The 12,648-nt window shown below is 39.8% G+C and overlaps 1 protein-coding gene across 1 annotated transcript in view; it reads right to left on the reverse strand.

The window, feature by feature from the left end:
- Positions 1–10,075, reverse strand: part of SPARCL1 (SPARC like 1) — a 51,685-nt gene extending 41,610 nt beyond the window's left edge. Inside the window, exon 1 of the mRNA XM_069594683.1 lies at positions 9,074–10,075. The gene's annotated coding sequence lies outside the window, so the exon portion shown is untranslated. The remainder of the gene's footprint in view (positions 1–9,073) is intronic.
- Between the last annotated feature and the right edge of the window lie 2,573 nt (positions 10,076–12,648).

Consider the following 12,648-nt stretch of genomic DNA (forward strand, 5'->3'; position numbering starts at 1 on the left):
AATGACTATCTTGAGAAGTGTCTCCATTTATCTCAAATAAGTTTTAGGAATTTGGGGTGACCCTTTTTCAAGCAGCATGGCAGCTCCTTATTATCCTCAAGGGAATGAGTTGGCTGAAAGAGTGGCATGGGGCATTAAAGATGTTAGGAAAAGGACTTCTCTAGTGGTCCATCCATTGGTTAAGACTCTGAACTCCCAATGCAGAGGGCCCAGGTTCGATCTCTCATCAGGGAACTAGATCCCACATGCAGCAACTAAGAGTTGGAGCAGCCAAAGAAAGAAATGAAAATAAGGAAAAAATTATAGGAAGATATTGACTACAAACTCTTCATTTTTTTTTTTTTCTTGTTTGGCATGACATTCCACATTCCAGAAGTCATTTTGCGGAATCAAGACTGTGTACATGGAGGATTTGCTTTGCTCAACTAATAGATCCTTGAGACAGGAGTTTAGAAACTCCTGGGATCAAATAAGAGTATACTTTTCTTTCTTATGGGAATGGGAGTAGTAATAGAATGACCATTGTTCCTAAACAAGGCAGGTCAAGGTCACTGCAACCTTTCTGCATAGTTGCTTAAGAGAGGTCAGAACATAGACACATCCTCAAGTCTGAAACCACTTTGTTGAGTTTCCTTTTGTATCTAAAGGATTAGCTTTCACGGTAGGAGACGTTGTAATTGGATTTCACCATGAAAGGAGATTGTAATTAGATTTCTCAGCAGGTCTATGAGTTCTGTCACTGGAAAAAAAAAGCAAAGGGTCTGAATAATCTTCCTTCTAGCTAGAAGGGTAGTCCAGCCAAGCCTGCAGGGACTGGTCTGAAAGGAATGGGTAGAATGGGCCATGTGGGTGTCAGCCACCCTTGACCTCTGATGGAGTAATCTCAGCTCTGGTCTCCAAGACTAAGTGTGTGGTCCTTCAGGTTGAGGGTAGAAAGCAGTGCAAGTGATAGCTAAATATTGCTTGGCATTTGGTAGGAAACATAGGACATTCCTCCGAATGAAGCCCTCTGACTCTTTGTCTCTCTGTCTCTTGGTTTCCTAAAACTTCTAGCTCCTAGAGAAGGCAAGAGCACCTAAAGTTTGGCATATTGTAGAATTTGGCATTCTCCATCTAGATTTAGACAGAATTTACACAAACAACCAGAAAACATTTTGGGCACTGTGGTTCATTTTGAGTTCTTATTTGTATTGGTTCCATTTCAGTTTCCATAATATTTTCTAGAAGTCTAAATTGGAATAAGATTGGGTCAGAGTAGGTACTGTATTTGATTTATTTTCAGTTCCTATAGATGTTTTTTTAAAAAAGAACATGAGTTTAAATTTACATTTTAAATGTCACATTTTATTTTTAAAGTTCTGCTGTTGCCTTGCCATATAAATCTACTTACTCCAACCATCTATCTTCATGGGATACTCCGTATCTTGCTATATCTCTTCTCTCTTCTTATCTCTCTGCTCTTCCTTTTTCTCCTAAGCGTTGACAAGCTGTCTGACCACTGAACTGGAATGGAAACATGGCCTTCCATGCCTTTAAAGTCAGGAACGGGCTTGGAGTCTACTCTTTTCCATCTCTTGTGTTGGCTACGTCGACTCCTTGGAAATCTTAATTCTGGCAGTTATCCTTTCAAGTTTTTCTAATTGAATTCTCATGTTGACTCGAGTTCCTCAGGCAGCCAGTATATACTCTACCATTGTTGGTTCCTTCATTGGCAGCCTCAGCCAAACTTATAAGTCCTACTCCTTTTCTTTGAGACCTAGGAAACTTCCTTTACCATTTTCGGTTTTCAAGGCAGATGATGACTACTTGATCCGATCATCTTGCCTCATTGGAAGTAAGAAGAACTGAACGCAACATAACATATGCCCTAGAAAAAGGAGAGGTTTGCACTGACCATTTTCCCTGTTACTTCACTTTTCTTCTTACTGTTAGTATCTTTCCCAGAGTATGTATGTCCACGCTTCCAAATAAGGCCAGGTATCTTTGGTGAAGTTTGTTTATATCAGGGGAAGACTGTAGGCTGCTATTTTAAGAAATTATTACAGCTATGGAAAAATTTCCCTTCAAGGAAATGGAGTGACCAAAATGATTATTATAGATATTTCATAATCAGACTCAAGCAGAACATTCTCCTCCACCTTGCCTTTACACATAGCCAGATTATCAGAGAGCAAATCCCTTAGTCACATTTTGGCTAAGGTATACACGTTGTTACCTGATCCAGAGTTAACTCTGTTGCTTCAGGGCTTTTAAAATATTAGTGAATCTCTTGGGAGAGCTCTGTATCTGGGTGTTACAGTAATCTGAAGGATTAAGAAAGATGGCTTTCTATTTCGAGATCTCTGCTGAATCACCATTTGATATCAAAGTGTTCCAGCCCTTCCAGTGTATGATACACTCAGATTCACAGATGCAGACCTTTCTAAGGGTATGACCTTCACCTGCCTGTCATCTTGACTAACTGAACCTGCATCACTTTGCCGACAAAGGTCCATATATTTAAATCTGTGGTTTTTCCAGTAGTCCATACAGATGTAAGAGTTGGACCATAAAGAAGGCTGAGCACTGAAGAATTGATACTTTCAAAATGTGGTGCTGGAGAAGACTCTTGAGAATCCCTTGGACTGCAAGGAGATCAAACCAGTCAATCCTAAAGGAAATCAACCCTGAATATTCACTGGAAGGACTGGTGCTGAAACTGAAGCTCCAATATTTTGGCCACCTGATGCGAAGAGCTGACTCTCTGGAAAAGACACTGATGCTGGGAAAGATTGAAGGCAGGAGGAGAAAAGGGTGACAGAGGATGAGATGGTTGGAGCTCATTGACTCATCAACTCAAAGAATATGAGTTTGAGCAAGCTCTGGGAGACAGTGAAGGACAAGAAAGCATGGCATTGTGCAGTCCATGGGGTCGCAAAGCGTGGGACACAACCAAGCTACTGAACAAAAACAACAACTATGCAAGTCTAGGCAGGGATGGATACAGTTCATACCCATTGGATCTTCAATTCTAACCAGAATTGAATATTAAACATGACTCAAGCAGAGGATAAATACTTTTAGTACTTAGGGAAGAGGGTGTTATGGGGACCTGCTTACACTTCATGTCTCCCACTGCCTTGCTCCTTCCTCTCACAAGAGCTGGCCTTCTCTCTGTTCCTCAAATATACCATGATCCCTCCTGCTACAGGGTCCTTGCACAAAGTATTGACACACTCAGAATTCTCTTGCCAGCACCCACTTGCCCCAACCACCACTGCCCAGCACACACAGTTCTCATAGAGTTAATCTTTGTTTAGCCTTGGATCAAGGGAAGCCATCACTGACCTTGAGTGAAGGTCAGGTTCCTTATATACATTCTTAGAACAAAGGTGTTTTGCCTTCTTAACACTTATCAATCAGCATATAATTATACACAATTCATGCTCCATATAATGCAAACTCCCCCCACCCCAGATCAAGCCATAGAAAAGAGGGATTTGCCTTATATTCTAGTACTTCTGATGTCTCCTACATGAAAGGTCATGGTCTCAGTTATTTCATTTTCAACAACAGAGTACCATTTCAGGCAAACAGCCTGAAATGATCTAAAGCAAGGCTTATTTTTGATCTTAAGAAGGTCACCTGGACAAGAAAAAAAGAGATGAAGATATTTAAAGCAGATTTGGTAATTATTCCTGAGGCATGACTTCATTTTTGCAAGTGTTGGAATCACACAGTTTTAGAAAACCACACTTTATAGACTCAGGTGGTTTTAAATAAGCCTTTTAAAGAGCACTGGAAAAAAGTCATATAGCAGGTAATTAAATGTAGAGATCATAACCAGAGGATGAGAATTTATGCCTGGGGCTCAAATCTGCAGCATCAGCAGATTTCTGAGAAGTGACTTGCGGAAGATGGATGATGCACTGTTCTCTATTAGATAATTACAGACTGGATCCGGTGAACACAATGATCTAAAGATGCACAGAGAGAGTTTTAACAACGTCGTTTCAGGAAATAGAAGAATGGTAAAAAGTATTTTTAGAAGCATAAAATATTTAAAATGATATGAGACTTAATGTATTTGTAACAATGGAGTAAGTGTCCTAAGTATACATTACAATATATTATCCGTCTGTGCACTTAGGCCGGCCAAAGACTTTGCCTGAGGATCTTTTCATTAGAAAAACGAAGATGACTTTTTGTTTGAGGCCACTTTATGTTTGGGCAAAGGTACTTTCTTAAAAAAATTATCAAAATCTAGTTGATTTACAATTTTGTGTTAATTTCTGCTGTACAGCAAAGTGATTCAATTACACACACACACACACATGTTCTTAACAAAAATATATATTTTTCCACTTTTTATTACCGTGATGATTTGATTAATGCCTGTTTGCCTAACTACATAGTAAGTGCTACAAGAACACAACACTTCTCTGTTTGCACCTATAGTATTCCAGGCATTTCACACAGAATTGTTGTTCATTCGTTCAGCTGTGTGCAACTCTTTGTGACCCCATGGACTATAGTACACCAGGCTTCCTTCACTGTCCTTCACTGTCTCCTGGAGTCTGCTCAAACTCATGCTCATTGATTTGGTGATGCCATCATATTAGCCATTTGAGATGTAAGATAAAAATATTTGTTTCATGACCTGAAGAAATAAGTAATATTTCAACACTGAGGAAACTAAAATGGAATTTTCTTTTTCTTTTTTGGCTGCACTGTGTGGCAAGCAGGATCTTAGTTCCCTGACCAGGGATCAAACCAGTGCCCTCTGTGGTGGAAGCACAAGTTTAACCACTGCTCTGCCAGAAACTAAAAAAAAAAAAAAAAAGGCATTTTAATGAAAGATAAAATGCTTTGATACCTTTTGCCCTAGCATTAATTAAGATGAGAAGAATTTTTATTTACTCTTTATAAATGTAAAAATCCTCAATTATTCCCTTTTATTCTCTTAAGATACTCAAGGGTTCATGTTTATACAGTGACAATTCTGAGGCCTGTTTTCATTATAGTTTACTTACTGGGAGATTCAAGGTTCAAAAAGGTCATTCTTATCAGAGTTAGACCTAATGAGAAGAGTATTAAAAGAGCTATGACTCCTTGAGCACTTCCATCCATTGTTTCAGTGAACCCTACAACAATCTATGTTAGCTGTTATTCCCATTTAAGATGCAGGGGAAACTGAGGCTTGGTGAGCTTCACAGCCAACCTTTACCACTGGTCAGAATCTGTAATAAGAGTCTTACACACAGTAGCTCATTCAATTCCCATGACAAATTTATGACCACTATTATCTTTCTTTTATATATGGGAGGATGAGGTGAAGAGTGGAGACGATAAAAATCTGGAGAGTCTGAGTGCCAGGATTCCAGGAAACCTGCCCCTGTATCCCCTTGATTGATAACCATTTGGATAAGCTCATGATGAAGCTGGGAGGAGGTAGTGGGAACTCGGAAAATGGCTCTATTGTGGGATGTGCAGCCTGTGCTAGAAAGTGAGGTCCTTGCTTTTTTTTTTCCTTGCTTTTTTTTTTCCTCCTTGGCCTTCCCGGTGGTTGTTCCCTGCACTCCACAGTAAAATGGTCACCATTTAGTAACTTTCTTGTTCATTGTCTTTACATCCATTCATTGACTCTTTAAAGGAAATGTTTGGCTACTGCCACTGGTGTACATAAGTTGGTTGCATAATAGGAAGGAAAGAAGCCAGGACGGGAGGCTCCATTTCTAAAGAAGGCTTTTTAAAGCCGACTAAGAGTGATTTCACAGAGAGGGTTGTGAAACTCGAGTCTCTCTATACGCTTTCATTGCTATGACGACAGGAGGCTCCTGCTGCATGTAGCCAGAAAAAGCAGCTGACATTTCGGTCCTAGGAACATAGGGGAGAGGTTTACAAAAACAAAAAACAAAACCCAGACCCTGGCGTGTGAATTTCAGTTAGAGAGAGCAAGGAAAAAAAAAAAAAAAAAACAACCCCAAGAGCAAGTCAAAACTCCTATTCTTGCCTTTAGAAAAGATAAGAAAGGAGAAATGTTGGGGCCTTCTCTCCTGTCCAAGTAGCCAATAAAACAGATTTGAACACAAAGCCCCATTTCGTCTCACCCCTCTTAACAGCAATCTGAAACAGAAAGCTCACTTTGGTTTCACTTGACTTGGCCATTATGAAGCAACTAATTGGTAAAGCAGTAATACTTTATGCTGAGCTTCTCCCCCCACCCACCCACATACACCCAAGGGAATTCACTAGGGGTCAGATTTATTTATTTTTCCATTTCCTTGAATCAAAAGAAAATTCAAAGAATATTTTTTTCTTGACCCCCAATTTTACTGCAAGAAAAATTATTCCAAGTGTGTAATCAAACACTTTCTCACTAGATTGGGGTTGACCCGTATACAATATTGATATTACGTATAAAACAGACAATTGATGGGGACATACTATATAGCACAGGGAACTCTACTTAGCACACTGCGGTGACCTGAATAGAAGGAAAATCTGAAAGGAGGGGATATATGTATGCATACGGTTGATTTCTTTTGCTATGCGGGAGAAGCTAACACAGCATTGCAAAGCAACTATGTTTCAATAAAAATGAATTAAAAACTTCTTCACTCTGTGTCTAGTATTCTGCCAGGTGAGGTACCTGACATTAAAAAAAAACACCTTATTTAAATTCTACAACCACCCTAGTGTAAGCATTATTATCACTATTTGCTTAATAGATGGGTAAATTCAGTCCAGAAGGTGTGATGTGACCCCACAAGCTCGCATAGCCTGTAAGAGGCAGAAGTCAGGATTTAAACTCAGGCATGTAAGACACTGAAACCCATGATCTACCTACTCTTCTAGGCATAGACCTGGCATTGACATTTTATTTTACAGCAAGTGTGTAACTACAAGGAAGAAACCCTGAGGGAAAAGCTAGAGTAAATTTCCTTTCTACAGAGTTCCATTCATATTAGCTATGATCGATAGATTGATTCAAATATATCAGGCATAGCTAACTTCCTCTCAATTCTCACAACAGATTGCTAAGGCAGTAACTAATTTTAAGATCCCGATTTCCACAAATGAGGGCACTGAGGATCAAACAGTTATTTTCACAAAGTCACAGACCCTGGTAAAGGCCAGATGTAAACCAGATCTGTATGTTTAAAGAGCCCATGATCTTACTCACTTTATTACACTATCTCCCTACAATCAGTCAAGACCATACCACACACTCTATTCCCCAGACTTCTGACCATTTTTTAATGCCCAAGATAAAAATCAGGCTAGCCTCAGGTGGTACCACCATTGCAAGCACAGCCCTTGGGAGAAGATGCTCTGTGGGCCTTGTGTGAACCAGTTCCTAGCCTAATTGGACATCCAGGCCTACAGGGGAAGTTCCTCTGAATTTTTGGGGCTTCCTTCTCCTTCACTAGAGGTTGTTCCAAAATGATATGTGGAGTCTGAAAATTAGTCACTTATATTCTTGGGGGAAAAAGATTCAATACACATTCTGGACCTTGTGCTAAATTTAAATAAGATAGCAATGTTTTATATTACAGATCAATTGAATAAAAATAAGCAGTTGAGAGGAAATGAAATGAAAAATGTTTGAAACTGTCTAGACACATCACTATTCATTTCATTTCTGTCATCACTATTTATTATTTTTACTTAGTTGATAAGTAAAACTGTGCCTGAGTGCCTATTGGGGATTAAACACCAAAGGATCTGGAAAAGAAAGCCCAGGACTTGAATTGCTAAATGGCTGTACAAAAATTCCCTGAAAGAAAATAAACAAGATTGATTAATAACATATATATATTCTTTTCCAAAATGTGGAAAGCAGCACTGGATGGTCAGTAGATGAAACAGACTTCTGTGCTTTGCTGGCTCTTACTGAATGGACAGAAATATAAACTTAAATATTTCCTGAAAGGGGTGTCCTTTTTTTTAAATAGTCATAGTGAATGATAGTCATAACCATCAGGGCTGAGCTGAATAAGCTGTGAACTGAAAAAGACTGATATCCATGAGAAAGGGGAGAATAAAAAAGAAGATTTCTGCTGAGTTGGACCAAGTGAACATTTCTATTCAGTGTACTTAGGCCCTGGGCCAGAGGGGAGCTCGGATATAATGCCAAGGTGACATATTTAACCTCTTTGCAGATTAATGGCAGTTCGAAAGGGATACACTCTCCGCAAGACCTCTTGGTTATAGATCAACAGCGTTGATCTGCAGTTGAAAGCACGGCTTTCTCCTGCAGGGCGACCTCTAATTCCCAGGAGGAATGAGGAAGCATGGCTTGCATTATTGTTTTATTTTAGAAGACAGAGTCAGAAATGAAGGTACCTCACAATATAGGAGTTATGATAATTTTTTAGCTCTTTGATTCCCTTCCCCTTTTATCTCTTCCTAAATAAAACATTATTAGGAATTAGGAATTTTGTGTATGTGAGTATGCATCCTAAAAAAATAATGGAAGGAGACAAGAGACAATGAGTCAGAAAACTCTAAAAGGGAATCAGGAAAAAAAATATTCACAATAACTAAAGAAGCGATCAAAGATGAATATAATACTATAGAAATTTTCTTATCTTTTGGAGAAGCAAAATGTTCCATTTCTACATTGCTATTAGGTAAAAGACTGGGAAAGTGGTGATGACTGAATAACTTTAGATAATTTAAACAGGGAAAACACCCAAATTACTTTGATTTGAAAGTTTATTTTTAACAACCACTTTTCTTTTGGTTTATTTAATACAGTTAGTCAAGTATTTCTGCAAAACACATTTCAGGATTTCAGACTTCACCAAGATCTGAATGCTAGTCTGGCCAACAATATTTTTACATTTGTAAGCATCATTTATTAGTATTTGCTCTTTAACCATGGGGAAGGAAAGGAAACATGACTTCTAGTGTTAAAATTCCCTAGTAAGTAGTTTTTCTGTAAATCATGCAAAAGGATTTTTTTTTTCATTGTTGTTGTTAACGAGTGGCTTTGTATTAGGCAAAAATATTAGACCTCTCTATCTGATCATGCAAACTAGGTTAACAAATACAATTAAGCCAATACAGTAAACTTCTTAAAATTTACCTTCAGGTAGGTGGCTGGACCCAGAGCCGTGGGAGAAAATTGCAGCTGAATCCTGTCTTTGCACACAGCCTGGAAATAAGTTTGACAAATGCCCAATGTTCTTTAAATCTCTCTCCTTGTTTAGCTCTGCTTCTTTGCCCAGAAACACATTCAGGTCTATTGGAGTTGAAATTCTGCTGCTCTGTCAGCTCGTCAGGGTCTGAGGTGACAGACGAATTCGGAGGTTGGCACTGGGACGTATTTCAGACTGTCATCGTTTTTTTTTGTTGTTGCGGATTCCCGCAGTTCTCCGGCGGTCCAGCCTCTCCCGAGGAGGGTGAGGGTGCGCTGAGCGTCACAGGCAGTGCAGACCCGCGGGAAGGAGCTCACTCTGCCCGAGAGAATGGGGTTAACTGTCCTCCCCTCAAGCTCTTGTTCTCAGAGGCTCATAACTTGGCCAGAATATAAGCACTTGGCTCCTTATGCGCCTTTCCCCCCCCCCCCCCCCCCCCTTCTCTTTTTCAAACAACTCTAAAAGGTTTTACAAGCAGGATCTCTTTTTGGGAGTTTTTTAATTTTAAAAGAGACTGAAAAGAGACTCCATGCTGTGGTTTCTTCCTAAAGGAACTTGGAGGGGGGATGGGGGTTAAGGAAGGGGAAAGAATAATCGTAGTAGATGCATTTTTTACGTCTCCTGTGCAAAAACTGTTCTCACGAATGCGTCTGAATTTAGTAACAGCAGGATATTGCAGGTACTTTAACCTTTTCAAAAGATGACCTTCAGAAATTTACATATATATGAAGCACTATTCCTTCATTGTCTGGATCACTTATATGTTGATCCAGAAATGTTGCAGTTCATAAACCCTTCTTTCCACAACAGAACTCCCTACCATAACCCCCTGTATAATGATTGATCTGTAAGAGGGAGCTTTCCCATGAAATAGACTTACCATTTCCATTACTTCCATATGTGTTTCATCTCTTCCACTGCAACTTCTGCGTTTATTGAACATTTGTTATGTGTCAGACATTGGTTAACAGTTCTTTATGCATCCGTCTCAGTTGATCCTGCCCAGTCTACATGAAGTGACCATCACGTCTGTTCGATGATAGTGTGGTTTGGTGGGAAAGTCTGCACGTTTGAGGCCACACCACGTGGGTTTGCACATTGGTTCCTAACTGTGTATGACCTGGGATGAGTCAAATAAAGTCTCTATGATTCAGAATCCTTATCTATAAGATGGGCATACAGATAAGGAGATAATAATAGTGTCCATCTCAGATGGCTGTTCTACATCCTAAGTAGGTAAATACCTCTTGCCACCCAATAGACCCTCAAATGTTAGTGATTATGCTTTACACAAGGAGACGGGAGCTTGGTGAAACTGAGTGACTTTTCCAGGGTCTCTAGCTTGTAGAATGTGGAGCAGGATTCCAACCCAGCTACCTTGCTGACTGACGCTACTCAATATCTAGGCTCTAACACTTCCTTCTCCATGAGCTGCGAGGTCCCTGAGGGTGGGAACATGTCTCTGTGTTTTCTCCATGTGCCTAGCACAGTGTTTGGCATAATGTGAACGTTCCATTAACATTAGGTAGGTCAGAGTTTAAAGTAGCTTTAAATTTTACTACGTTTATGCCAAAATTGGCACAAAAGGCAAACAACATTATCAAAAAGAAAGAAAAACCCCACCTGTAATTCTAGGCAAATACGCCCTCAGACAATTGTCTTTAGTCACTTTAGAAACATTGGCCCTATTTATTTTTCAGATCACTGCAAGAGAAAGGTAATAAGAATTATCTCAGTTTTGCAGTTGGGAAAATTTGGGAGCAGAGGAAACTGGGCAAGTTGCCTAGGAACTGCAAACAAGTCACGGTGCAGCTGGGAACTGTCTCAATGTCTCTGCAATCAGGATCGCTTGTTCCAAACTGCCTTGCCAGGCGCAGGATGAAATGACGTGATGTCCTTTTGCCTCAGACAATGGGATGTTTTTCCTTAGCCAAGGTCTGGGGTGTGAGCAGTCTCCTCAGAGAAGGATCAAAGGGGTGGGCTGTGTTAAACTCTGGTTCTCCTCTGCCTCTTCACACATCTGGGTCTGAGAAGTGTGGGAGACATGGGCACCGTTTCTTCAAAGGCTCTGAGGACCTCAGGTGTGGTGGGACTCTTCCAGGGTACGCGTGTGTGAGCTAAGTCACCTCAGTCATGTCCAACTCTTGCGACCCCATGGACTGTAGCCCTCCAGGCTCCTCTGTCCACGGGATATCTCTCCAGGCAAGGATACCAGAGTGGGTGGCCATTCCCTCCTCCAGGGGATCTTTCCAACCCAGGGAAGGAACCATGTCTCTTAATTCATTGGCAGGCAGGTTCTTTACCACTAGCGCCACCTGGGAAGCCCTACAGGGTACATAGGACAAGCGTTACTGAAGCACGAGCTTTACCGAAGATTTTACCTGGAAAGGCTAAAGAAAATTTTCTCTGGGACCTAAAGTGTTAACTTCTTATAACAACATTCCCCGTTTGTCTGACATGTCTTCATGAGATTGGTTTCAGGTAATTATATCAATTCATTGAGAACGTAGGGAAAGTTTCAGCTGGAGGGCTGTGGGGAAAAGATTTGACCAAGAAAAGTATTTTTTCTAATATTAAAATTGATATTTTATGTTTTTACAAAATGATCCTAATAAAATTTCCTACAGAAATCTGTTAACATAACAAATAACTTGGTTAGAGTAAACTGGATTTATCTCTCAAATGTAAATATGTACCTAAGGAATTTGTAGGTGGCAAAGCTTGAGAATTTTGACTGTCAGTTATACAGGATTTTGCTCTAGGTCTTATTAATCTAAGTGATTAAAAAGACCCATTGCATTTCTTACAATTAGATAACAGAGAAAAGAGAGAATGTGTGTATTTTTAACCTTGAATCCACAGTATCTAAGTATGACTTTATTTTGGAAATGTTTATGGGCAGATATCCAAACTAATTGTTTCTAAAATTGTTGTTTCTAAAATAGTTTACAGCTCATGAAGCTGAGGACAATAAGCCTACTCCAATACCACGCTAACAGATGGAGCTGTGGCATGGATTTAGACACTTATCCATTATCTAAATGTGATGGGAGAACTTTGATAAAAAGGAGCTTATTACATTCCTGCATATGAACTGACCCACATAAAATCAGCTTCGGTCAGAAGGCTCCAACAAAAGTCAGACCCTTGAAGTGTTTTTTCAAAGTTGGTGGTTTTTCAAGCTTTTAATTCTAGGACTCCCCTTTACCCTAGTGAAAGCTGTGGCCAAACTCCTAAAGTTCATCCATGAACCTCCCTGAAGTTAAGAACCTTTGATTCAGGTTAAGGACCACGGAACATATTCACCAGTCCTCAAGCATCAGATAAGTCCTTTTGTTATACACAGCACAAATCTCTGGGTGATAGGAGAGAAATGTCATAGTTCCTGCGTCTTAGGAACCTAAGGGTCAAGAGTACACTCATTGTCAGAAGAGGGCATGGTTACCTTGGACAAGTTGTCGATGAACAATTGATCAGCTGACCTAAGGAAAAAAAGGAAAATTTCAATAGAGCCAGATTTGAG

This window comes from Ovis canadensis, chromosome 6 (genome assembly GCF_042477335.2).
Source record: "Ovis canadensis isolate MfBH-ARS-UI-01 breed Bighorn chromosome 6, ARS-UI_OviCan_v2, whole genome shotgun sequence".
NCBI lineage: Eukaryota > Metazoa > Chordata > Mammalia > Artiodactyla > Bovidae > Ovis > Ovis canadensis.